This window comes from Falco punctatus (genome assembly GCF_963210335.1).
Source record: "Falco punctatus genome assembly, chromosome: Z".
Lineage (NCBI taxonomy): Eukaryota > Metazoa > Chordata > Aves > Falconiformes > Falconidae > Falco > Falco punctatus.
In genome coordinates, this window is record NC_137586.1 from 55,672,058 (window position 1) to 55,699,194 (window position 27,137).

General features: G+C 42.3%; 1 long non-coding RNA gene across 1 annotated transcript; it reads left to right on the forward strand.

Annotated features, from left to right (window-relative positions):
• Positions 1-2,054: 2,054 nt before the first annotated feature.
• On the forward strand, positions 2,055-26,625 carry LOC308056868. Its single transcript, XR_013925008.1, has 2 exons — positions 2,055-13,518; positions 22,452-26,625. It is a non-coding gene; the product is annotated as an uncharacterized lncRNA (long non-coding RNA).
• Positions 26,626-27,137: the final 512 nt, after the last annotated feature.

Consider the following 27,137-nt stretch of genomic DNA (forward strand, 5'->3'; position numbering starts at 1 on the left):
GGGGTGACGCCGGCACCTCGGCTGATGGCGTCGCGGGGAGGGTCCTGCAGCTCCAGCAGGCGCGGCGGCCTCGAACCAGCCCCTCCCGGGCAGCGATGCCGGCCACCGCGGCCGGGCAGCCTGCGGAGCCCTCGGGTGTCAGCTCAGATGCGGGAGGGCATGTTTCTGTGCTCAGGACAGTGAGCGTCCACCCGGGTCTGCCTCGGTGTCCCGTGCTAGTCACTGTCTAAGAGGCAGTTGGGCAATGCTCTTAATAACATGCTTTTCAGCCCGGAGGTGGTCAGGCAGTTGGACTAGATGATCATTGCGGGTCCCTTCCACTGTTCGGTTCGGTTCGGTTCGGTTCTGTTCCATCTCATCTCATCTCATCTCATCTCATCTCATCTCATCTCACCTCACCTCACCTCATCTCATCTCATCTCATCCCATTCTATTCTATTCTATTCTATTATTCTATTCTATTCTATTCTGTTCTGTTCTGTTCTATTCTATTCTATTCTATTCTATTCTATTCTAAAGAGCTCCCAGAAAACCTCTTTTCCAATATACACTAGTATCAGCCTAAGAAGCTCAGCTGGGTAGGCATGTGCTGCATTTTTACAAACTTCGGAAAGGAAAAAATAATGTCTAGAAGGGATGGGGAACTCTTTTATTTTAAGCCTTGACTCATGCCCAGCATTTCTAATCCAAAGGGCATACTGGTAGCTTTTTGATTCTCTTACTTGCATACATACCATAGCAGTAGCTCAGCATAGATGGCTGTGCCCAAGAAATTGAAGCTTGCTGGAATTGTGCGCCCAGATTCTTGTGCAATTAATACACCATTTCCAGGTCTGTGTTCCTTCCCCAAGTGCACATATAATTTTGAGCAGAACTTGTAGTTTGGGTTTGTTATACAGCACCTCACATTCTTTCTTCATCGTGTGATTGCTCCTGGGGAGGATGGCATTGTGCCAGCTCCATGCTACTAAACCTCCAGGTGCACACCTTGCTCTTATATCCTGGAGTCTGGGAAAGAACAACTCAAATGCCCTCAAACACAAGGATCGGAGAGTTGTGGGCTAGTAGTTAAAACACCTAAATGCCTAAGACCAGGTTTTTCCTTCCTGCTTTGGGGATCCTAGAGAATGCTATGTCAAGGAACTCCTGTAGCAGTCAAAGGTCAGCACAGCCATGTGGGATTGCTGAGAAATGTAATCATTCCTCTCCATAAGCTACTTACAAGCTTTGCAATGGCAAATGTCCTCCCTTTTGTGCAGGGAATAAAGCAATGTCATCCACAGGGCTTTCACAAGCAAGGCAAAACAATAGGTTTATCAAGAAGACCCTGAGAGATCCTTGAGCTTCTCATTGACCTGTTTAGAGCTGCTGGTCAGTCCTCAGAGCCAGCTGACTCTCCAAAGGTCATGTAACCATGGTTCTGTCCCCAAACTACTTCCACTTTTTTCAGATTATACAACTGCTTCAGAAAATCAAGATGCATGAGGCAGTGAAACATGACCCCATGTAGTGTTTTGACTCTGGGTGAATGCCAGGTGCCCACCAAAGCCATTCCATCACTCCCCTCCTCAACTGGAGAGGGCAGAGAAAATCTAACAAAAGGCTCATGGGTTGAAACACAGACAGGGAGATCACTCAGCAGTTACCATCACAGGCAAAACAGACTCAACTTGGGCAAAATTAGTTTAATTTATTACCATTCCAATCAGAAAAAACACCCTCACCCCTCCCTTCTTCACAGGCTTAATTCCTGGTTTCTCTCCCTCCTCCCCCCAAGCAGTGCAGGTGAATGGGGAATGGGGATTACAGTCAGTTCATCACACGTTGTTTCTGCTGCTCCTTTCTCCTCACGCTCTTCCCCTGTTCCAGCGTGGGTTCCCTCTCATGGGACACAGTTCTCCATGAACTTCTCCAACACAAGTCCTTCCCTTGTGCTGCACTTTTTCAGACACTGCTCCAGCATGGGTCCCTCCCATGGGGTGCAGTCCTTCAGTGTGGGTCCCACATGGGGTCGAGTCCAGCCAGCAAAGTCCACCTTCAGTGTTGGCTTCCAGCGTGGGTGTCCTTCATGGGCTGCAGGTGGATATCTGCTCCAGCATGGACCTCCATGGGCTTCAGGTGGATATCTGCTCCACTGTTAACCTCCATGGGCTGCAGGGGGGCAGCTTGCCTCACCATCGTCTTCACCACAGGTTTCAAGAGAATCTCTGCTCTGGCACCTGGAACACCTCCTCTTCCTCCTTCTTCATTGACGTTGTGTCTGCAGAGTTGTTGTTCTCACATTGTCTCACTCCTCTGTCCTGATGATGCAAATTCCCACCCCACCCCACCCCCCTTTTTTTTAATATGCTATCACAGAGGTGCCACTACCTTCGTTGGTTATTTCAGCCTGGACCAGCAGCAGGTCTGTCTTGAGGCCGGCTGTCATTGGCTCCACTGGACATGGGGAATGCTTCTGACATCTTATAGAAACCACCGCTGTAGCCCCCTCACTACAAAAACCTAGGGTACCTCCTGTCTAGGCCACACTGGTACTGACATCAGTTAGGAAAGATCCCACCAGTACTCTCCTCACCACACAGGTTTCAGGCACAGAGGCAAGAAAGGGCACAGTCAGAACAAGGTGATGTAATCTATAGACCTGTGTCTAATCATAGTCTCAGAAAGGTTTCTGGAGAAGGATTTTACCTCGGGAATTGAACAGAGGGATTCTGACACAACCTTTCCTCAATTTGCTGAAGAATCCAACTGACAGATGGACTCACAGGGATCTGTTATGTGATTTACATATGTGATTATGTTATGTGAACCTGGACAGTTATGAGATACATAACTCCTGCTACAAGAGAAATAGCTTGCCCAGTCATGGCAATGATATGAGCAATGCTTCATGGATTTTCTTTCTGATGGCATATAACAATGTATTATGTTTGGAATATTTATGAATATTAATCTGGCAGTAATGCAATTTAATGGCCTATTTACTGGACAGCAACAAATCTCAGTAACAGCAATGTTCCCTCATGCGGCTAAGAGATGGACATGGGTACCTCCATGCAGAATCCACCCCAGCATGACAGACAGCAGAGCACTGCCGCACACACGGAGGCCACTGCTAGCACCTCCAAAACCTCCCAGAAGACCAGAGACAGTTCTTGGTCTGGTTTGCACTGTGTGACTGAGATACAACTGCTCCTGATTGTGGGAACAGGCTTATTCTTCCTTTGCAGAACTAGGACAGGAATCCACTCTGTGACCTTGCTTGCTGGAGATGAAGAGTACAGAAAACTCAGAGCAAGGAGCTCCTCCATGGGGCTTTGTCCATGGAACTCAGACTCTTTGCCAGCAGCTGGGAATCTGTGCATTACTGATGTCTGTGTAGGAAGATGGAAAAAGCCAATAATTGGTTTGGGTCATGTTTTCCATAGAAAAATGAATATTCAGGTCCCCAAAAAGAAAGAGAAGAGGGGAAAAAATATCGAATGAGTCAAGATGTTTCATTTCAACATCTTTAAATGCAATGTTTGATTATTCAATTCCATATGGTGTTTGACTGCTAAACTGAAATCAATGCCATGTAAAAACAGTACTAATAAGAAAGCTCTCAAACCAAGTATGAAGGTTACAGAAATACTTAAGCCACTGCCCAAAATAAACCAACTTTGTCTCTTTTTCCCTTCCCCCCACTTCCCCCCACCCCCCACCCCCACCTTATTACTAACTCACACTGATGTAACTGCAGCACTGTTTAGTGCACTGCAGGCAGAACCTGGACAGCAGCAGATGATTAGCTTTCAATCAATACAGCTACCGAGACAGAGGAGTCAGACACTTGCTAAAGGTAGTTTGTGGACAGCAGATGCAGCCCCTCCAGTGATTTAGCTCATTGAACACAAACCTACTACATGTAGCTGGGTTTTTTGTTTGTTTGTTTGGTGTTTGGGTTTTGGCTTGTTTTGTTTTGTTTTGTTTTTCTCCAAAAGTACTGCTTTGTTTCTTGTTCTTCCACTCAGAGCAGGTTTTAAGTAAGCTCTTTATTTTCTAACCAAAGAGAAAATATATAGATACATTCTTTTAAAGAAGTGGATCTTTCCCTTAAGCCAAAACTGTGAAAGACTTTTCAACCATTTCTGCTAGCTCTGAAGAAAAAGTCACTTCAGAGTTCTGGAAAATGACCTTTTTATGTGAACATTTGCTGCAGCTATATCACAAGATCAGATTTTAGCTGCCTGTGCTTATAAATCCTGAAACAAACATGTACTGATTGCCCTTTCTCCATGACATGCAGAAGCAGGTATGCATATTATATTTTCCTCTCTGTGAGCACAGGTGTACAAGTCTGGTTTATGAACAAGCTCCTTGGTGGCCTGCTGTTTACAGCTTCTAGCTCCTAAGCTGGTGGTTTCTTTCTTGTACCCTCCTTGTTCTACCCATCTGGTCCCTGTAGCTCTATCCCTTTCTCTGTTTTCTGTTCTCTGAACAAGCTCTTGCCTTCGCAGACAGAGTCCCATCTCAGCAGGTCTCTGACTCCTGTGAATAGATAGGCATGATGTGGTAAAGATCTGTAGCTCTTATCTCCAGGATTTACTTTTTCTACATTATAAGACTTCTTTGGCACGTGGAAATTGTCCACACAGGTGAGAACCCTTCTGTATCACTTGGGTCATCAAATCATCATGTGTCCATCAAAAACATATCAAACTTTTATTATGAGATTACTATTTCAATTATTTTTGACATTAATTTTTCAATCAGTAAATAAGTCATCCAAATTGCTGCATTATATGGAAATGTGTCAGTTCGTACAGAGGTTTAAAGGCAAGCAAGCGAAAGAAAATATTTTTATTTTCTTATATTTGATGTTGTTAAGGCATTCTTCTTTGATACGGCAAAAATGCTGCACTTTGGCAGCATTTTGTCTTGACCCTTTTCTTCCAGAAATACACGTCTGTATCAAAACTAAACACATAATCATATCAGAGTACATCTTTCAGATTTTCCATGTCATGGAGGCAAAGAAAAGGGTCACAATTTTCTCCTTTGTTGCAATTCAGAGTGGAAGCAAGATTCAAAATTTTTAACATACTTTAGAACAGAATTTCCATTTTCCCAACTAGTTCCATGCCTTTCCTTCTTTCATTACTCTGCTTCTTGGCAAAGAAAGGGAATGCAGGAAAACAACATACTCAGCTGAGATGCTAGCTTCGTATTAGATGCTATGGCCTGTATTTCTTTTCCTGTGCAAAAAGGTAAAGTCCCAGGTTCTGAACTCAACTTGGCAGGGAGCTATTCACCCCAGTAGTCATAATTTCCCAGCCATAACAAACAACTTAATCATTTATTCTTCTTAACTTTCCATCAGGCATGAGGTCAGCGTGTGCATATCTCTTCAGATACTTCAGATAGTTGCAGAGCAATTTCTTTTAGGTGTGACATGTGACACTAGCAAATTAAGCTGTCATGGTGCTATGTTTTTACACTCGGATGTCTCCAAAGAGACCATAATAGTTAGATACAATCCAACAGTTCAGGAACGCTCATCCTTTTCTATTTCAGTCTTGAATTTGCTTTCCATTGCCTACCTTTGATAAGGAACCTAAGCATGTGATGAATTAATTTTCTAGGTAGAGGGAAATTGTTGAATCATGATGAGGGAAATAGCAGTACCTGGAAATAACAAATCTATGTAATCCACAAAATATAAGCATACATTTCACCTTAGAATGAGGGGCGGTGGGGGGTGGGGGGAGTGTCCCCCTCAGTGGAACTGTGAAAGGGAATTTGTAAAGTCATATAAATAAATAAATATGTCCAGCCAGCTCATTTCCTGCCTTTATTGGCATGATGTTTCTTGCACTGGTCCATTTACTGTCAAGTAACCTAACAGCACCACAGCTTTGTGGAAGTAAGGTTACATGTATGTAGCCATGTTGGGGATGCTATCCCTTCGGGTTGCACAATCAAACACGATGTTGACTACACAATGAAGAAATCCATCTGCAAGGGCAGCCACAGCCTGTTCTTCCATCAGCTGCTCTCCAAGAGGCTCCAAGAGGTTCCACTGTCATCCCTCTTCCTGCTTCATCCTTGTCTTGCCAGTTGATCATCTATGTCATAGTCCTTATAATGATTTTTTTCCCTTTTGATATTTTTTTAAGGCTTCCTCTCTTCAGGAAGTGCCACACACTTCTGACAATACTGTAAGTCTGCATTTCATATCTCTCGCTCTGAAAGTACCCACATGTGTACTAATCCATGCAAAAGGAGCTAAAATGTTGCATCTATTCTTGATTTGTCTTTCACAGCTTGTTTTTTACACCACATCTCCCACTGTCCTCTTGGGTTATAACAAGTAGTATGTCAGACCCCAGGGATTTATTCTGATCCTGTAGTAACTTTTATAACTAAAACTGATTTAAAAAAAAAAAAGAGCTTAACTTTTTATTCTTTCCATTCGCACATCCTCCTCATGCACTGGGCATGCAAGTGAAACCCTTGACAAGAAAGAAATACTAGCTATGCTATACAATATTAGTGTCTGTGGAACACATCAACTGTGATCCTATTAAACAGTCACAAAATGGATGGCTGACTACTGGCTGACAGAAATGAGACTTCAGTAGCCATAAGAAAGTTCTTAAATCTAAATGAGATGAGTATTAGACAAGAATGGCCGAAACATGGATTCCAATTTAAGCTAAAGCCCTAGAGGAGTTTGACTTAAAGCACCTCTTTAAGCTACACCGAAATAACTGAACTTAAGCAGATACATCCATTAGTGCATGTGTGTAGGTGCTTCGCTGAATCCAAATTAGCTCCTCTAGGCCCGAACATCTCAAATTACAAATTTATCTGAATACAAATTATGTGGTTTGGAAACATGATTTGACAATTTAACTCTTATACAGGGCCTTCCTGTATGATGAGTCTTTGCTAAAATTAGTTAGAGTATTTCATTGTGTTTAGTGAATCTTCAGGAGATGCTGATATAAAGAGGAAAATGTCCTGTGTTGAGAGTCAAAGAATTTCAGGATTCAATAGCTGGAATGCTTAATCATTAATATGCCTGAATCCTGTGAAATACAAACATTTTTCCATACGCTTGTCTGCCTTTTAATTTCACTTTGCTTGCCACTAATTAGTTATGTGTCACTTCTCATCTAATCCCCTTTTGTAAAATCTAATCTTCAAATGATAGCATTTATCAAACACACAAAGCAAGCTGATGCACATCAAGCAAAGCAGATCATTACTCTTGCAGATAAAAATGAATGCCTCTCTGCAAGCTCCCCTTTGCTGTGCCAGTTACAGTTTAGCAGAGTGAGATCATTTACCCACTTTCTGAAACTAACTACAATACAGTGGCAAGGCAGGTGGAGCTGAGCTGAAAAGGCCTGAGTTGATGTTGCATTCATGCTTGGCCCAAGAAGGACTGAGAAATAGGTATTCAAAGCAAGCTTTAGCAAACACATAGAAAATTTTGTTTTCTTATTCCATTGGTGTTATTTCTTATCCAAGCTTCCAAGCTGTCTGCTAATGGTGGCAAACACCATGCTGGGCCTTCCTCTACAAATTTTTGTTTGTTTCACTCCCCCACAGTCTGTACCACAATTACGCTTTCAACTAAACCACTCACTTTGGAGAGTTTCCTGATTTAGTATCATGGTGGAGTAGAGATAGACATCCATATAATGGGTTAGGACTCAGTGGTTAAGCACACACTTCAGCACCTTGCCTGAAAAATAGCTGTGGCTTGATTCAGACCCCAAAGGAGTAAGAAGGAATCAAAGTTCCAACCGTGCATTCATTTGGTATTGTCTATCTGCTCCATAATTTTTTAATCCATCAGCAAGTTCCAACCTCACATAACACAGCAAGAAAAGTCTCAGACTATGGGTTTTGATTAATGTAATGGAAATTGTTGGCTTGATAGAGAGGAGAGATCTAAATTTACTAAGTCTTCATGAAGCAAAAAGTGTAGTAAGATTCCCTACTAGGCAACAGAGAATCTACCCAGGAGACTTTTAAAGGAATTCATATTATATTAGCTTGGGGATGTGTTGGAACTTTTCCCCTTCAATTTGAAATGGTGAGAGACTCAACTGAATCCATCTTTTCCACACTCCACTTTTTACTTGGAACTACCTCTGTCGCAAAATGACTTTATAAGCTAATTTTAAAATGAACGTCTGCACACTTGTGTGATCTGAGATTTGCCTTCTGCTCCGTGCTGTATGACACTGCACTGGCACTAGAAAATTAAATAAGAACTAGAAATTGTACTTTGAGAGGCTCTAGAAATCTGCTGCCTATGATCTGCATAGATTCAAATTGCCTCACTCATTTATTGAAAAATTTTTGAACATGTTATTTCACTGCTGATAAGGACATGCCCCATGAAGCCATCCTTGCTACATGGAGAGAATAGGTAAGCAAAACAAGAAAGGCATCAGCTTTCTGCAGGAGCAGAATCTGAACACAAGTTTTCAGGAATTAACAGAGTGAACGCTTACTCCTAAGATGAACCAGCAGCTCTAGTATTAATGTTGCGTGATACCACAAATGTGGATATCTGAAGTTCATCAACAAAGTCAAATGGAAGAAGTATTGTGATAGCTAATAAAGGAGGCCATAAAAGGAAGTTTAACCCGTGACAACCACAGTAGTGTATCCAGAGGAAAATCTATGTCAATTCAACTTAGTGACAGAGGCAGAGCAAAGGCAGGCCTCCAAGCACAAGAACAGATTTCTATGGAAGGACCTTTTCAATTCCAAATGGTAAGTGTGATTTTCAATGTCCTAGCTCTAGACAAGGTGGCAGTCCCATAGGATCCCCTTAGGAGTTTGTTTATACAGAGCAGATACCAAAACACTGATCATGCATGGATGGAGCCTTCTTTGTGAACAGAAACCTCAAGAAACAAGTGGGTTCCCACTGCCCGTATAAGGCCGGACAAGAGCCAGCACTGCATTTTGGCTTGTGTCCCAAGGCAGCTCTTGTCTAGATTAAATCATGTTCATTTATTGGCTAGCACAATTGATGTGGCTAGATGTGTCTTGCTGTCCACTCATAAGTGTGTGGGTATCCAGGAAAGATCACTGGTCCCTAAGGAGTTGATCATAATTCCTGGGGCCATGCAGGACAAGTACCTTCATCTTTACAGAAGCTCAGAATTTTTCTAGTGAGAATAAGAATTATTTTCTGTGTTATTAATGTCTTATAATGGAAGGGGTATGGAAAAATCACAGGTAAGTAGGTATGTTCTCTTTACCCTGCTGGGTAGTCACCTCCTTTCCTTGGCCACAGATCAAGCTACACATGGATAAACACCCCCATGATAGTAAGACAGTCTTTAGGGGAAGAAATGTTTTGGGACCTCTCATGGAGAATGACTCTTCTATGATGATGATAAATTGTAGATAGGGTATACAGATGTCCAGGGTAAATCCTGCCACATCCATGTACAATCCTGCAACATTCTTTTGATCCTTGTCTGTCAAATTATACCACATCAGGTAACCTAGCTCCTGATAGCCAACCTCACGGCATATCCTGAAGAGTACAAGCCCTTTGCCCCCAAGATACTGCCAACATCCTGTATTTGTGGAGGTGAAAAACATTAAGGTTCTGAAAATTTTACTGGCTTCAGTGGTGGAGCACTGGAAATCACTGGGCAAAGAAGTCATTTGATGCCAGAGGACCCAAATGAGATCTCAGAGACATTACAATGGAGTGGGAGATCAGCTGACTGTACTGAAAAGCGGAGTGCTCTGCACTCAGAACTGTGCCACCACAAAGTATTCTGTGTTCTCCAATGCCTGATTTTACCATCACTTCCCCACTTACCTTTAGCAGCTCTTCGCAGGCCTAGTAAGGGAAGAGAAGGAACAAACAGGTACAAAGCTTACGTTTATAGAGCCCAGTCTTTCTCCAGGGAATGTTACCCTACAGGACTGTTCCCACAGTCTTGCTAGGTCTGGTTTTATGACATCTTTGCATGCCCTACTGTGCACACATCCAGACGGAATGCATATATCCTCAGAAACTGATTCCCTTCTCTGTAGAAGGTCTTCCCACTGGAAAAGCTGAATCCATACTCATAAAACATAGGTAGTTTCTTCATACTCATCTTCTGCCTTAATTTTCTCTGCATGCTCATTTGGGAGAAAGTTATCCACATAAGGATCCACTTACTTTGTAGGCACTGAGGTATTTGGTTTCTAGTCTGCATGAAGAGCAGATGACATTGACTAGTGGAGACTGCCTGGATTCCTTGCCTGGCTCTGCTAAACAAATTCTGAAAGACCTCATGTGAACCACTTCTCTCCATATGGGCACTACATCCTTTAGTGTCCCGTGGGTTTGAAATGGATTGCTCCCAGACACATTGTTTTTAGCTTGACTTCTCAACCCCATTAAATACCACACCACCATTTCCGTTGTTACAGTGTTCACAGCAACTACCCAACCTGACAGGTTTGCACCTGAGCTAAATGTGCTCCACTCAGAGCTCTTAGACAGGGGTGTTGGAACAATTTTTGAGAGAATGTTAGCCAAGTTTCTTTTCAACCACTGTGCTGCTTCTCTGCATCTGGCTCATTTGAGTATCCTAAGACGTTGTACAGTCACCACCCTGAGACCATAGCCATAGTTTATGGATGAGGAAGATTTCAGAGTTAGCGGTTACTTTATACCATTGCATTTCCTGTATGGATTTTCCCCTAAAAGGTGACGCATTGTAGTGATTTGGGTTTGGGTTTTTTTTTTCTTTTTTTCTTTTTTTGTTAGAAATGGCATTAAATTTCTGGCATGGTGTCAGCATCATGAAGTTCATTAGCAAGCTCACAGAAGATGTCTTCTAATTACTCTCAATTTTCTTTATTAGAACAGCGGCCTTTGAAAATTGCCGAAGAAGCCCACAACCTCTGACAACAACCCAGCAGAAGTGACACTTCTCAGTGGCTCAGAAAAGCAGAAAAAACACTCATTGAAAAGTCTTGATGTAAGCTAACTTTTTCCAAAACATTAGAAGAGGTTAATCAGAACATTTTTCGAGGTACCTGTTTCTCAAAAGGCTCAATAGGAAGGCATGAAGACATCTTTTCCCTCACTTCATGGGACACAGAGAGTTTGAGCATTTTTTTCTCCCCTTTCTGGGGCATATCTTTCCCAGAGTTTGTGACTACATGGTGTGGTGGCTGCCACCAGAGTGTGGCCCCTTGTAACTCTGATTCTTGCTGTAGTATGAAAAGCGTTTATCTTCTGATTGCCATGACTCAACCAGGGTGCTCCTGGAAACATGAGTACTCATAGAAAAGGCAGAAGTGAATGTCAGAGCAGGAAGTGTAGCCCGTTTAGCCGACCTTTTCACGTTTATAAATTCCTCCCTTTAATGGGACACACTTTCCTAAGCTGAACACACAAGGATCATGAGACCCCTTTGCAAACAGAGCCTGAAAAGGAAAGCTTGCTGTTTTAGCCTCCTGCAGCAGCAGCAGAAACACAGCATGACATATGAACAGAGTTCACTCAATCAGATAACATCACTCTGATGGATCAGGGAAACATTACTTTCCATCCGTCAGAGGTGCTCACAGCGAGGGTCCAGGAACAACGCAGTCAGAAATAACAAAGTAAGAGTGTGACCTGCCACAGCCTTGACGTGTACAGCTGTAGATGATCAGGTTTTGAGAATGTTGTATAAAGATTTTTAACACTAAGGGAACAGCTGGTCTGAAAGATGAACTAATGAAAAGTGTATGTTTGTGCATGTGTGTGGATGCGTGTATGCACCTAAGAACAACAGAGGTAGAGTACATTTTACAAAACCAGACTGTGTTGGTAACCAAGGACATAAGGCAGAACAATCAAACTGCTAAACACTGGCAAACGGATTGCTTTTTGCATTGACCCCAGAAGGTGAGTGCCCTTGTAAGGTCACAACCCATGACTTGTCACTGACACCTTTCTTGACAGGAAGATGGCAACATAATTACAGAACATCCTATGCTGGTCCTCTTTGTCCTATCTCAACAAGACAGACTATATGTTTAAAATGATGTAACTGTCAGGAAACAAGGACAATAGGCTTATCGTGTTTAGTATTCATGAAGGGTGGAATAAGCAAGTCTCAATGCAAAACAGCTGATGATTTCTCAAGTATATGAAAGACCTATCAAGAAACAAATTTGTCCAAGAACCTATCAAGACAAACCCAAGAGATGAACTGAAGAGTCAGCAGTGAGTTGTCCCCTGTGTCATACATAACTGATCTTAGAGCAGCTGGGGACACTCATCTTGGTGCTGGTGACTGGATGTGAAAGATCGAGTGCATAGCTTTAACCTACTTAGAAAGTATTTAAATAGAAGTCCCTCCTCCTTCAGTAAGGTCTTGCACTGAGTTTTGTTACCGTTATCTCCTGCAGTACATATTAGTGGGGAAGTACAGAATAATATGGTGTAGACTTCCTGAAGACACAAGGAGATTAGTGGAAGATGTCAAGTTACGTTGGGACAGGAAAACAGCAGAAATGTCACAGTTAATTGGTAACCAGTTCCCTCCTTGGCTCCCTGCATAGGACAGAACTTCATAATTAGCAGACAAACAGGTTTGGGAAACCTCACTACAGTTCTGGGATTGAATTATTTTCAGGCTAGAATTAAATGGGTATTCAGCAGGTAAAGGTCAAGCTTTCACAGTTGTACCAGTCCAGAGGGGATAGAGAAACCCTCCTTTCAATTCACAAATCCAAGATGAAAATTCAAGTTATGGTGATATATATAGCTGGCTAAAAAGGGCACTTCCTGTGATGCAGCTGTGGTAAGAGCTCTTCTGACTTCAGAGAGGCTGCAGCTTAAAATATAACAAAAGGCAGAAACTGAAATCAATGAAGCAGCATTTACCACACAAACACTAATAAGAGTTTAACTCCAAACAAAATAAATGCAGCTGTTGAAAGCAGCGTTAACACCCACCTAGAAAACAGGATTGAAATAAAACCCACAAGATGATGGTATTTTTCGTGAGAGTTTCTGTAGAAGGACTTTTTGCTTTAGTTTGATTGTGCTTTTTTCCTTTTTTTTTATCAAGTTTTCATTCAAATTAATTGTGGTCAAGTTTTTAAAGGGTTCAAGAAACTTTAAATTTTAAAAAAAAAAAAAAGTCACTAAAAAAGAGCCAAACAGAACTCCAGTTTTTCAAAACAAGTTTTAGATTAAAAATAGTGGTAATTTAATTTCTGGGAAAAAAAATTTACAAATGGTATAAAAAAAATTCATCTTATGCATTTCTATCAAAACCACCTGAATACCAAAGACCAGCAGAAAATGTTACAAACAAAACCTGATGCAAAAGTTATTATTCATTTCTGCTTCCGGTTTCTAGAAGAAGAAAATTTTCAGCCACAAACAAAAGGTTGCTTCACAACATGTTTCTCTTAATCTTACAAGGGATTACTTTGACCACAAAGTCATCTAAAACTTCTTTGTTTTTGTAAAGGGATTCCATGGAGCAAATGGTAAGATTTTTGGTATCTTTTTATCCTGGGGAAGAATCCTAAAATACCATGGTAGGACCCTTTTGTAAACTTCTGTGACTAGATTAGCTTTTAGAGAGGAAGGAAGAATAGGAACACAGTGTTCTTCCTTTTAAAATAAAGATACAGACAGTGTCAGAAACCAAATTCTCATTGGACTTCAGGGGAGATAAAAATGTCTTTCACTAGTTCAACAGTAAAAGGGGGACTGAGACTTACCTAGAAAGTAGTTCTGTCAGGGTATTTAAACATTGCTTGGCTTTTACTAGAAATTCCAAAATCGAGGGGCTTAATAAGTCAACAATGTTTTCTACATGATTACAAAATTGTGCGCAGAGCTGTGATTGAGTTATTACTTGATGACACTACAATTTCATGTGGGCCTCATTTTAGGCTGATTACTTGCATTGCTTGATTATAAGGTACATCACTACTGGAACTGATTTACTGTTTTGATTATTGCATCATGTGATTGCCTGGTTCACAAAAGCAGTTATGCTCAAACAAAATCACTATCAACAGCTCAGAGGATTCAACTCCTGCAGTGAGCAAACTGTGTCTTCCCATGTGGATTTTGGTTATTATGGATTTTTTTCTTTACCTTTCCCATTTTTAAGCCTTGTGCTTCTTAGGAAAGACAAGTATGAAATAGCACATTGATTATTTGCTCTGGACTGATTGTGTGAGCTCATCTTTTATGGTGCATAAAGCTGCATAGGTGAGAGATAATCTCTTTCAGTTCTCAGCTAAAATCAGACAGGTCTGACATTCTTGTAAGCACATCAGGAATGGGTGCAGGATGACAGTACTTATATTTAAAGATAAATGTTTTATGTGGAGAAAGGTAGGTAGAGGTAAGCCAGTTCTTCAGCCCTAAACATTTACCATGAGAACTTCCTCCTTTCCCCACCCCCACTCTCCTCCCCCAGACAAAAGTATCCAATTTGTCAAAGATGAATCCGCCTTTTGAGGGCTTTGAAGGAAGGCTGGAGCATAGTTTGGAAAGAATTTGGCCTAATAAAACTGAAGATGAGGTTATGACTAAGGCTAAATGCGATGTTGCACACTTTGACTGTGGTGGACAGATTTCTGCATTGTCACATCAAAGATTAAATCCAGTCTTAGGATAAGATCCTGTCCCTTATCAGGGAAGGAAGCCACAGCAGGGGAAGGAGGGAATGAATAGCTGAATCCTTTGATATTACTGAAACAGAACCACCTGTAGTAGTAATCTTTAGGGAACTGCCCTTCTCCCACATCCAGGGCTGCTCCATCTCTCTTGCCAGCAGCATTTCAACCAGGATTGACAACTGCAGCAGTCAGGGAGGAACACCACCAAGAAAATAGTGCCAGCGTGCAGGGGAATAGGTATTCAAACAATAAATGCTACTAGCAGAGCCTTGTTTAAATGAATCCCCCTTTCAATCTGCCATCCATCCCAAAAGTGGTGGGTGGCATATTCTCAGGATGGATTATTCCTGGCACAAGCACAACTCTGAATATTTGTCAGAAAAAGCTATCTACTACTATGTTTTCCAGCTAGACTGTTGGTCCTGATTTCATGGTGAGAGCACACAAGTCATCCAGAGGGAAGAAAGAGCAGTGCATTTATGTGTCACAGGGAAACCTGTCCCTGTTGAATTTGTGAGATCTTGCTGCAAGGCATACATTAAAGCATGCACAGAAGCATGCTAAAATTTTCAGTTAAAGTAAAAAATACATGCTGAGGGTGATGATAAAGGAGAGAAGGCCAGACCACACTTTCAAGAAAACTCTGTTCTTGGACTCTTTGATACCTGGACTGCGCTCCAGGCTGCCAGTACTGGTGTACTGGTTCTTCATGGGATGGAGTTAATTTTCCTCACAGCAGCTCATATGGTGCAATGGTTTGGATTTGTGACCAAAAAAACTGTTGATAACTACCATGTTAAAAAGGGGGGTTTCCTCAAACCCTTTGTATTTGATCAGGCTGTCAGTTTTGCAAGAAAGACGAGACCCTTGTGCCCAACCACCCTGCCCGCTCCCTGCTTTCTGACAGCCCACCGTATCAGAGGGTGATTCAACCAACCTGTGCAGGGACCCTCCCAACAGTGTCACCAAGTCAAATACCTTATAACAACTACTCAGATCTCTGGAGCCTTATACAAAATGAAGTTCAGCTGAAGATTTTTTTTATGGTACAAAATACAAGTTTGTGACAGAGTAAGGTTCAAAGATTATCGGCAATAACACATGCCTGCAAAACAAACTTAAGGCAATACACTTGATATCAGCTAGCATGAGTTGGTGCTAGAATAAGGTTCTTACCCAACAGGCATCCCTATGGGGGAGAGGACAGTTTCAGCCTGCCAACTGATGCCAGAAGTTGCAATGGAGTCTTCCCTAACTTCTCCCCTCAGCTGTCCACTTATATACTTCATAGTACTTCACATGTTTGTTATCACACACAGAATTGGTTGAAAGTTTCTCGCTTCCAATGTAAATTAGTATGCCTCCTCAGATAGAACTACTGAAGCTTTTCCCTAACTACACATGCTCTCCAAGTGGGGTTCTGTCCTCTTTTTTTTTTTGGAGGGGAGCACTATTTGAGTTGGAGGTGCAACCTACCACTGCCACAATTACCTTATTACCTCATCCTACTTTCAACTAAGTTTCTGTGGATGTATGAGGGTCATGACACCTTACCAGCTTGTCAGCCAGAACTTACATCTTTAGACAGTGGGTCAGCTTGACCTGACTTTGTTACGCTAAATCAAAGTGTGGTATTTTGGGTGTTTATACAATTTTCCCCCTTTGGATTTATTTCAGTCCAGTCCATTATCTTTACATTTAGGTGAAGCTTGAGTGACTCTAGACATATATACTTTTGTTATTGATTGATGTCATGTACCCAGTGAGGTGCGGAAGTATGTTGGAGGCTGATAACTTTGGGATGGAGGTGTGCATTAGTATTACAATGAGATTATTTCATCTAAGGAAAGCAATTTTGACGCAATGGTTGGCTTAGCAGCGGACATCACCATGACAATACGATAACTGCTATGCAGCTTATCAGACCATCAGGTCCCCCTTCCTTCAGGGAGTACAACAGTGCCTGGCCACAGCTCTCCTCTCTGCTCCACCCTCTGTTACTCCTATCAGCAGGTGCTAAAATGACATGGTGTGTGGCTTAGGGAGCTGTGGTGAAGTAGATTCTGTGTGTGCTGGCCATCCTGAAAGTGACAGCTGTATTTTACCCTAAAAAAATTTCTGTAATACTACACTTCTATTAGGTCCCAGTTTTCTGTAATTCCCTCCCCAAGTAATTTTCCCACAATAACATGAGTGTTTTAGTTGTTTCTGAACAATGCTTACACAGCATCAAGATGTTATCTGTTCCCCACAGTACACTGCAGCAAGCAGGCTGGGGGTATACAAGAAGTTGAGAGGGAATACAGCTGGGACATCTGACCCCAACTAACCAAAGGGATATCCCATACCATTATGGCATCACACTCAGCAACAAAAACTGGGGGAAAGAAGGAAGGTAGGGATGTTCACAGTTATGGTGTTTGTTTTCCCAACTAACTGTTACATGTAATGGAGCCCTGTTTTCCTGGAGATGGCTGAACACCTGCCTGCTGATGGGAAATAGTGAATTAATTCCTTGTTTGCTTGTGCATATGTCTGTATATCAACCCATAAATTTCCTCATGTTTACCCTTCTGATACTCTTCCATTTCCCATTTAACAGGGAATAAGGGAGTGTCTGTGTGTAGCTGCTTACTGGGGCTAACCCACTACAACTGGTCATGTAAATGTGGACAAATCATCTAACCCTGATGTGAGGTCTATGAATAACTATTTCTGTTGCTTTTTGCCATGCAGTGCCATTTGTGTGGGCTATGTATCACCTGCATGCATAGAGGTAGTCCTTATGCTGGAAATTCATTGCAAGCTCAGGGCCAATGCAACTCTACATCTGCAAACAAATGTGCTGCTGCATTCCTCCCCTTTGTCTGTCTTCTCCGATTCTGTAGAAAACTCTTTTGTGTAGTCAAAGGAAAACTCTCACATGCCACATGACACAAGATCACACAACTCCTGGTACAGTTGGCCAAAAGAAGCAAACTATGGTGTCTTTTACCCTATACTAAGAGCTGCAATAACGAGAGGATAATCTTGTATTATCCATCCACTTTGAGTTTTCAACACTGATGAAAACAAGCAATGATAACATGCGGCTCTGTCCCTCTGCCTTGATATGAAAACAGCCAGCTTGATACTTAGATGAATTGGTGTTCCTCATACAGGACCTACACAGGCCACCCTTGTGTCTACCCATGGAAGTCAAGATCCCTCTGAATAGCAGCACAACCATGTGGTATATCAGTCACTCCTCCCAGTTTTGTATTGTCTGAAAACTTGCTGAGGATTCACTTAGCTGCTTAGTCCCAGTCACTATCAAAGATGTTATAGTATCATCCTCAGTAACACATTTGAGAATACTTTAAAGTGAAACCTTCTCACAACCACCCAGACAGCTGAGTTGTCCTAGGCCAGTCATTCCCATCCTTGGGCCCACCCACCTAGGACCTTGCTGAGATGCCGAGATACCCACATGCAGGCTGATGACATGCGCTGTGTACACAGATCTCAGAGATGTCACTGAAGTTTGCTGATACTTTTTGTCTTTCTAGCTGAATCCTGTGTTCAGGACAATGGGCTGGTTTTGCAGAGGTGCTAAGTGGATCTTGATTAATGACCACGTTTAAAAAAGCTTCTTCCCGTGTACCATGATAACACAGATCTGCTGTTGCTATTTAATTACTCCTGTACTCATCCATGCAATAGTAATTTCAAACTCTGACAGACCAAGAGAAGATGAACTAACCAGAACACTGACTCATATAAGAAATGTGCTAGTAACTCCTCCTCCAAACACACAAAGTTTCTCAAACGCTTGTGTTCAGATATACGTCCTGAAAAGAGTTTCTGGGAGAAGAGACGGTGTTGGCAGCTCATTGTTTCTTTCACAAATGGTCTCTTCCTGACATAACGGAATGGAGGAGATTGAGAGGTGGAATGTCTCTCTACATGTCTACTCTTAACACAGCAGTTGGAAGCGTGAGACGCATGCTTGATTCACCAAGGCTGAAGAAAAATGAGACCATATGCTTACAAAATGTTCCTGTTTGGGGCAAAGATTTGTGATTGCGACAAACTGAAATTCCTTTGTTTCTAACACTTTGAAAACTTCAGTAGATCCTGTTTGATTTGTCTTTTCTTGCAACACTGTCTCCTTTGAATTCATAGATCCCACTGCCATCAACTCCTTTCTGATAAACAATTCAAAGTGGGTAGGTTACTGAAATTAAACATTTTCACCTGCAAGGATTGTATAAGAAAGGTGACATTTTCTTCCAGCTTCATGCAGATAAACAAGTATCAACGATATTAACCCAGCTGTCCAGATGCAGTCAACTATGACCATGTCTAGGAAAGCATATCCCAGTCAGTTCATTTTATATTTATTGGATGGATCTGGAGGACAGGCAAAGCAAAAGGCCATCTCCTGTTAATTTTTTTATACTGCACTTTCAGGAACTTCTGGGTGAGTTACTCCACTGGAAAGCTTCAGTATCCAATTAACTACAGTTAAAGAGGATTTTTTTAAAAAATGCTTGAGAATTTTTTCCGCACTTTAAAAGCTTGTTATATCTTAAAAGTTCCATTTATTATAAAAATGGAGCAATCAGAGAATAAGTATATGAAGCTTTGATCACTGCCAAATTACTTGCAGTTTTGTAAAGCTGACCTTTCCCCTCAATGTGAGTTTCCCAAAGTTTACATTAAAGGTAGCTGTGAACTTAAAAGCTAATTAAAATGAAATTACTTGTGGAAGTGAAGACATCTGGCTTTGCCAAACGAAATTACAAGTAAGGTTTTAACACAGTGGAAAAGAGCTGTCCCATGACTCATCTCCAATTACTTTATAAACTTTATACTTTTTTTTTTTAATAAGGTTAGTAGTTAACAGGTAGGTTTATCTCAAAAAGCCTCCTTGAGTTAATTCCCATTACATTCAACTACATACTGAAAGAATATGTGGAAGGAGGGTGCCTGCTCCTTTAAGGGCATCTGGTCAAAGAAGCCATAAATAAGAACATAGAGAGACAGAAACCTGACTGACAAATCATAAGGGAGGTCATGATAAGACAAAACTTGGTCAGTCACACTAATTGGTAAGGGTATGTAGAGTGTGAGAATCCCTAGGACTGGGGAAAGGGTGTCGGGTAGTCAGAGGGCCATGATGGCACTTGGGATATCCATGAACCTGTGTGTGCTTGTGAACCTGGAGACTGTCATGTGTGTGGGCCTGCACTAGTGACCTTTCTGCCAGCCCATGAGGAGGAGGGACTCGGCTGGCTGTCCTTGTGTTTATGTGCGTCCTGCATGTGGGTGCTGTGCAAGGCAGTGCCTCGTCTGTGGCAGTGTGTGTGCCTGGACATCACAGTGTCCTCTGGGGGGGGGGGGGGGGGGGCATCCATCTGTGTGCCTGTGTCTCTGGCATAAGTGCTCAGCTTCACTGCTTCTTGAACCTGCAAACAGGCAAGAAGCAGCCATGTCCCTCAACTTGGGCAGACACCCCAGTTCCCCAGGCACCAGGCTGGGCTCCAGCAAGGACTTGGGCAGAGGGTCCTTGGCCAGAGCAGCTGGAGAAGGCAGCCACTCATAACATCCCTTAATATCTGGAGTGGTTGACAGGTTCATTCTTAACATCCCTTAATGAATACCAGAAAAGAAAACATATGATCTATTTTATCTTTATACTTATTATTAATTGACAGCTTTGTGTCAGGAAGCAACAAAAAGGCTGCTCTTCAAAGGAAAGTAAGGTGAGAGCAGAATACAGTAACAAAGCAGGCATGAGCAGGTACCTCGCCAACAAGAAGCCAGGATGCAGAGCTGCAAGTCCAGGTCAGGATGAGGGCCAGAGGCATTGGTGAAGGTCAGATACAGTCTTCTGATCAACCAGAATTTCTGTAGTGATGAGACAGGTCTGAGCTCAAACCAAGAAGCCAAGCTGTTGGGTCTGTGTCAGGGTTAGGACTGAGGAAGTATGAGGCCAGGCACAGATGTGGCTGCTGCATGGTTGTGATATAGATGGCAGGCAGGGGACTGCAGTAAAGCTTCAGCCTAAAGGTAGTTCCCAAGAGAAAAGAGGGGCATGCCCTTGTTTCTAGCTTTCCTCACAAGAGCTCGAATCAGTGAAGGACCTGACCTTGAACTCAGTCAGTTACACTAACTTACCCAGCTAAACTGGAAGGGGCCTGTGTTCACACCTTGTTGGGTCACTCAGGCTTAGCCAGGCTTTGCAAACTTAAAATGTGTTGATGTATTGAACACTGTCAGACAAGGCTTGGCTTCAAAAGGAGAGGAGGCTCTTCACACCTTGGAGACAAGGCTGGCAACAGTTTTGAACACTTTATTCCTTGCATTTTCAAAGGTGACTCCATCACCATCATTTGGGAACTTAGAGATAAGACCTAATTTTGATCCAACCAAAATACATTAAAAATTGGGTGTTGTGTATTTACCTTTTCATTTACCTGTTTGTCAGAAAGTCATCTCTGGAGCATGTCTATCCTTGCTTACCAGCACTTTTCTGACCCACCAGCATATTGCTAACCTTCCTTCTTCCAGAAGCAATTCCAAGGGGTAGGAAAGCATTCAATGAGTGCTTGAGGATCATAGTATTTGACTAGCTCCATAGCACAAGACACAGTGAGGAGCCACGTCTCTAATCCTTGCACCAAAAGCTATGGGTGTGGGTTTTTGTCAGCGTGGTAGAAAGATGGTATAGCAGGATCCGCAGAGCTGAAGAAAGACTGTCATAGGCTTCTTGGGCCCAACAAGTCAAGGAAGCAAGGCACAGAAGTAGCCTTTCAAGGCCACCCGTATGGCTAGTAGCAGAAACAGGAGTTAATCTACTTGTTTTATGAGCTGACCACCTGCACCAGCTGATTTTTGAAACATTTAAGAATCCCCTCTCAGCTACAGGACAGGCCTGGTTACATCCACAGAGTACTTGTCTTTGTCTTTGCCCCCCTTTGCCTACAAAGCACATCAAAATTCTTAGGCCAGAAGATGAAAATGATAATAGATGCCCCATAGACAGTTCACAGCTCTCCAGATCAGCCTTTCAGTCCCAGTAGGACCTCTCCCATGTCCTTCCCAGCCCCAAAAATCCTTGCAGAGGAAAGAAACTAAGTGTATTAAAACTTCTACCCGTCTCCACTGTCTCCAACTACGGATTGTATACAAGTCCAGACTCACCAAGGAATACAGCTTTGAAAACCGTACCAATTTCATCCCCATCACTCAGTCTAAAGCAACCGCCTCAATGTGGGAGAGAAACTCCATTTCACTCTCAAGACAGACTGGACTCAAACAAGCTCTTAGGCTAATCAATAAGCTCTTTATATACACCAGAGAAAAGATCTGAAAATCCAAAAGCAGTCCAAAAGAGGAAAGGGAAGTCCTAGTTGCTTTTCAGAGCCAGATCCCACTGACTGCATCTCTGGCAAGGGCTGAAATTTCCTGCTGATCTCTTGTTCCTGCACTTGGATAGTGCTGAGACAGCAAGGTGCAGAGCAGCTCCATTAATTGTTGTCTAGCTGCCAGCTCAGAAATCTCCTTATTAAGAAAGCTTTCTGAGCAGCACTAAATACGGCTGCAGGAGACAGACTTGGGGTAGAAATCTTTTTAAAAATTAATTTACATGGAAATTCCTTTAGAGGATTATATGAATATCCCAGTACATATGTACTAACACTTGTATTTATATTTATATTAATAATTAATTTTATATATTTATATACTTACATATCTATTTACATATTTTCCACAAATATTCTCTACTTCCTGAAAAGGAAATGACAAGCTCAGAAAACATCCTCAAAGGAGGCCAAAGATAGCAACCAGCCTTCAGGTGAACCCAGCCAGAAAAGGAACCGTTTAATATAAATTGACACCGGCCACAAATGTGTTTCTAACTAACAGTAGTGAAACGTCTAATTTCACCTCTCAAAGAACAATGTAAAAAAAGGCATTTCTGTCTTGCTGGGTTAACTGCTGTGAGTACTACAGTGGCGTAAATGGTGTGTTTGACTAACATAGAATCCCCTTCTTGCAGTGTTCAATGTAAATCTAACCATAAGTAAGCTTGCTTTTTACTTGTGAGTTTGTGTTCCTCTTCATCTTGTCTGGTTGCAATGCATCAAACTCTTTGCTGATGCACTCTTCCCCTGCAGTTTTATCTGAGATTCATAGAAATGCGAAAGGTTCTTATACTGTGAATCACTACAATTATTTGTTCAATTATTCATTTAGATGTGTTTCCCAGTTACTATGAAACTGAGATTTGCAAACAGAAAGCTAAGAGATTTCAGGTGCCCTTGGGCTGCCAGGGCAATCCTGTCTCAGACACTTTTCCTCTACAAAAGAGGATGAGGAACAAACACTCTTAGGTCAGAATGATGACTTCTGCCAATAAAAGGACTCAATTGCACTGAAAGCTTTTCCACTGACTCCGCTAGATGTTGGAGCAAACCATTAAAGTGATTTGGTATGCCATCAGTGTCAATAAGAACCTGTCCCCCTTACAGTATGATGAAAATTCACTCATGGATTTCAGGAAAGCAAGATGTCAGGTTATCTACTCAGTCTTTTTCCTACTTCATGTTCTAGTTTCCTAAATATGGTTGTTGTTGTACTAAGGTGGGTGGAAAGAGTCCTCTGAGGATACTATATCTTTTTCATACATCTGCAAACGTGGGCTCCATGCCCTGCTTTGCCATAATTTGTGTGAGCTTGAGAAAAACACTTTGCTTATCCACTAACAAGATAACAACATTGATGAACATCTCCAGCTGTGTCAGAAGAATAAAAACAAGGTACTGTAGAGCAGATTCACTTGCATGAAGTAACAAGAGTCATTTGGAAGAGAAGAGAGGATGAGTTCTACAGGAAGGACATTTTTTCTTGTTTCCTTGTTTAACTCTGACATTGATTGTAGCAATACAGAAAGATATTTTCCTCTGAGCCTTGTTACATTCCTTGTTGTGCACCAATAGTGTAATACTAGTTCACTGATGAGTGAAAACAGTTCTAAATCTCCCCAAGCTACATGGAATTTAATTCAACTGATGCACATCAGAAACACACTTACACTTACACAATGTTTTTAATTCACTGTTCCATGGGGAATGTGAAATATTTAACACCAGGCCTGTGGATTCAATCAAGACTCAGGAAAAAAAACTGACAAAAATGTCATACACTGAGAAAGGAGAGCAGCACACAAATTGCATTTGTTTGCAAGTGATTTACAGTACAAAAGAAAGCACTCAGTAAGTCATTCATTTTGAAGGATGTATCCAAGTCCACCTGGAAACCCTTTGTTACAATACCATGGTCTCATTTGTAACCTAAAATAAAAATAAAATAAAATAAAATCTAAATAAAAATTATGTATATTTCAAAATGCTTAGTGAAAATTACGCAATTAACTCTGTTTAGGATAGCGTGGGCTCAGTCTTCAGTCAGTGCTTAAATGAATCTGATCTGGGTTTGAGAATTGCACATCAGAGCCCTCACTGGACAGTCCCCACTTCAGCAATGTCATTGACGGTAGATGTGCCTTTCAATAGCTCCCACGTATTCTGCAGTCTCTTTCCTCAGACTGATTTCTTATATGCTTTCAGGCAAGCAGGTACTATATCCAGTAATTCTGGCATTGCTCCAGGGCTTCACCTGGCCTTGCTGTATCAATTCAGACTGGTAAAGCGCAGACATGTTTTTCAGTCTTTTCTTTCTGAAGTGCCCAACTGAGCCCTGCTTCATATCTTCCGTATAACACTACCCACAAACAGACGGACTTAGCTTTACAGACAAATATATCACTAGCTTTGAAAAACCCAGCAGCCTGGAGGACTTAAACATAGTAACAGCAACAAGGGAAGAAGTAATTTTCATATGTGTAAAAATAGTTCCAACTTCAGACCAGCACCTTGGTTAACAAGCCTTCCAAATGTCACCATCAGAATGTCAACTTCTGCATTTTATCATAAGGAAATAAACACTTCCCACTAGTATTATGCCCAGAAAAGGGAGTGCATGTGTTGGCATGTGCAGTGTTCCTTTCTTTGCAGCAATGGGACTCCATTCAGCTACACAAAAACATCTGAGTGCTCAACTCTAACTCAGTAGAACTGTAGAAGATCATCATGCTGTACAGCACAGAAGGGGTGAGAAAGAGATGAGTTGGATCATGCTGAAGACACTGAGCTTCAAAAGCCTGAACCTTCAGCTGTAGCAGGGGAGCAGGAAAAGCCCATGCCTATGAAGTAAAAGTGAAAAATCTGGTCATGATGAAGGCTCGAAGTTGGTGATGGCTCACATTAAGAGGAAGGTCCTGCCCCACCTAAAGACTTGCAGCTACAGAATGCATTCACTCTCCTTATTGCTGATGAGGAGCTAGAAGTGCTTCCAAATGGATCTTTTCTTGCACATGAGTCTGAGACATTCAGGACCACCAGAAGGAAGTAGTGAGTGATAGTGGTAGGAGACTCTACTGCAGGTGATGAAGGCCCTCAGTCTGACCTGCCATCCAGGAAGGCTTGCTGCTTGCTGGAGGCTCAAGTTCAAGATGATGTATAAAGGCTACTAAGGCTGATCCAACCTGTGGCTGCTTTTCTATGTAGGCACCGCTGGTGGTGACCTAAGGCTCTGGAGATGGTGATGAAGAAGGGCATGGGGAGCCAGGTGGTGCTCTCCTCAATACTGCTGGTGAAGAAAATGAGCTTGAGGAGGACTGGATGGATACTACAGATTAACAATTGATTGCTCAGGTGCTGATAGCAGCAGGATTTCAGTGTCTATGACTTTGGGACTCTCCTTGAAGGTCAACAGCTGCTTGAAAGAGGCAGGATCCATCTGACAAGGTGGGGCAAAAGGATCTTTGCCAACAGACTTGCCAACCTGATAAGGAGAGGTTTAAACTAGGAATGGTAGTGTCCTAGAGAGATTCCTCAAATAACAAGTGAAAGAGTTATGGATGAGGTAGGAAAGCAAGGATCCAGGGTGACTAGAACAGGAGACAGCAACCAACAAAATAGAGGTGACATACGTAGTCATGTACGTAAAGAAGGAACTGCCTGCAGAATAACCTTATGGGGAAAGTTCTCATGCCTCTTCTGGATAATCAGCATGCTTGGGTGTCTCTCTGAAATGTCTCTACACTAATGCATGCAGCATGGGAACAAACAGGAGGAATTAGAAGTCTGTGTGCAGTTACAGGCTATGACTTTGTTTGGATTATAGAGATATAGTGCAGTAATTCACATGACTGGAGTGCTCTGATGAATGGATATAGGCTTTTCAGCAAGGACACACCAGGAGGGCAAGGAGTGGGAGGTGTCTTCTATGTGACAGACCAGTCAGAATGCGTGGAGCCCTACCTGAGGATGGGTCAGGATCAAATCAAGAGCTGATGAGTCTAGATTGGTGGGCAGAATAACATGTGTGAACTTGTTGTGGGTATGTGTTGGAGACCTTCTAATCAAGAAGAAATAGACAAGGCTTTCTGCAAACAACTGGAAGAAGTCTTTCATTCACAAGCCCTGGTCCTCATGGGGAACTTTTAACTACTCTGATATCTGCTGGAAAGAGACATAGCAGAGCACAAACCTAGGAGATTGCTAGAGCACATTGGTGACAATTTCCTGATGCAGGTGTTTGAGAAACCAGCAAAGAAAGGCACTCTGCCAAACCTGATCTTATAAACAGGGAAGAACCAGTTGTGAATGTGAAAGTTGGGGGCAGTCCTGGCTGGAGTGACTACAAGGTGGTGGAGTTCAGCATTCAAAGAGGAGAGAGCAAAGTAAAAATTAGGGGCCACAGCCATGGACTTAGGGAAGGCAGACTTTAATCTCTTCAGCTATCTGAATCCCAAAGTATACAGCCCTGGAGAGAAGAGATACCCATGACAGCTGGTTGATATTCAAGGATCCACCCTGAAACTCTAGAAAGACCCATCCTGAAAAGCAAGGCAGCAGGAGGCCTGCATGGATAAGTAAAGAGCCCATGACTGACCTCCGGCATAAAAAGGAAGCAAAAAAGAGGTGGAAGTGGGTGCATTTGACCCAGGAGGTATATTGAGATGCTGTCTGATTGTGTAGGGATGGGGTGAGCAAAGCCAGCCACCCCTCTAGAACTGAATCTGCTGAGAGATGTGAAGGGCAATAGGAAGGCCTGATACAAGTACATCAACAGAAAGACTAGAGACTAAATGGAGCAGGGGCCATGGTGGCAAATTACATGGAGAAATAACTGAGGTATTCAATGCCTTCTTTGCCTCAGTTGTTACTTTTAAGAGCAGCATTCAGGAACCCCAGGCTACTGAGAGAAGAACAAAAGTCTGGAGCAAGGAAGACTTAACACTCAGTGGAGGAGAATAGGGAGCAGTTAAAGTGGATGTGCAAGTCCCTGAGGCCTGACAGGATGCACCCACAAGTTCGGGGGGAGCTGAACTGATGCCACTGCGAAGCCGCTTTTGA